General features: G+C 45.7%; 1 protein-coding gene across 1 annotated transcript in view; it reads right to left on the bottom strand.

Moving 5' to 3' along the window:
* Positions 1 to 1,656, bottom strand: part of LOC109957428 (transcription termination factor 1) — an 11,303-nt gene that overhangs the window by 4,033 nt on the left and 5,614 nt on the right. The window lies entirely within an intron of this gene.

Consider the following 1,656-nt stretch of genomic DNA (forward strand, 5'->3'; position numbering starts at 1 on the left):
GGGAGAGTAAAAGGGTTTGCAGTTGATAACAAGAGTCTCTAGGTCTGCGGTACATGTCCTCTGTAGCACTGACATCTGTGCACCAACCTTCATTTATGTAGAAGCAGATTCCACCTCCTCTCGTTTTCCCGGACAACTCCTTTACACGATCCGCTCTGAACACCTGAAAACCTGGTATTCGAATCCCGCTGTCCGTGATCGAGTCGCTGAGCCAGGTCTTCGTGAAGCACAAAGCAGCAGAGTGTGCAAAGTCGGAGTTAGTCCTGTTGACATCCTGTTGGCCACGGTGCGGAGATTAGCCAGGTGAATAGGTGGGAGCGAGGTCCGTGTTCTCCTCTGTCGTAACCGCACCAAAGCGCCAGAGCGTTTTCCACGTCGCCGACATTTTTTCCAGGTCCCGTATATTGCTGCTGTGCCTCCGATCAGAATGTCCATACCACATTCTTCGTTCACAAAAATCGGAGGAAGGTAGTTTGGTGTGAGTTTTCCGATATTTAACAGTTGTTCTCTGGTAAAAGTAATCCGGGATGAGTTGCAAAAGACCAAGAGAACAAAGAAAAACAACAAACACAAGAGAGCACGAGTAACCACAGCCGCCATCGCTGTCGGCGCCGGAAGTTTTGAGATTTGAGTTATTGATCATTCTGATGATAAGGTGAATATTTGAGTGAGAACGACTGTAGTGCGTTTTTAAAGACTTGAACATTACTGTTTAAATTCAATATGTGTTTAAATATGTTTATTAAATGCAAGTCAGCAGGATTTTTAAGTGTATAATAGATGTTTAAAATGCAGGCAGTCATTTTAACCTTGATGCTTTTCCACCTGCAAATCACAAAATCATCATTATTACTGGGTGAGACTAAATAAACCTGTCTGATCTAAGCTCATCTGCTGCCACCATCTTACAGCTGAATACATCTATTTAGTAACGTTCCAGTCCTTCACCATCCATCACCGAAACGTTGGCTAAACAAGTGGATGAGTGGAGAAACATGCAGCAGTCTGTGTTCTCCTACTCACACTGTCACTGCTGCTGTGTCTTTAAAGTTGAAAACTCAGAGTTCAGGGTTCAGACTGAGTTTGTCAAACCTGCTTTCTGGACCCCCCACCCCCACCACCCGGGTGTGACTGAACTTCTTTAATCTCACCCGACAGCCTGGGCGACCTCATCCCACTCGATGTCTGCGGCATCATCCACACGCATGTTGTACAACCTGAAACACACGAACCACATGTGCCAAACCACCTCGACATTAAAGAGCCTCAAACACCGGTCTAGGTGTGCGCTGTGATCTTACGTGTTTATGAGGTTGATTTTAGTCTTAAGTCCTTCAGGCCCTCTGTTGAATGCGGTGCCACCTGAAGAGAGTTTGAACTTCAAGATGGTGAACCTGAAACAATGAGGACACACATGAACACCCAGATAACTTCTGTCTTGTCTTTGAGGGTTTGTAATTTATCACACTAAAGTAAATGGTTTGATACTTGTATAGCGCCTTTCTACACTTTTACAGCACACTCAAAGCGCTTTCACATTATTCGGCCATTCACCCATTCGCACTCTCAAGCACTCACACACCGGTGACATCACCGGGAGCAACTGGGGGTTCAGTGTCTTGCTCAAGGACACTTCGACATGTTGACTGGACAAGC

This window comes from Monopterus albus, unplaced genomic scaffold (genome assembly GCF_001952655.1).
Source record: "Monopterus albus unplaced genomic scaffold, M_albus_1.0 scaffold26.1, whole genome shotgun sequence".
NCBI lineage: Eukaryota > Metazoa > Chordata > Actinopteri > Synbranchiformes > Synbranchidae > Monopterus > Monopterus albus.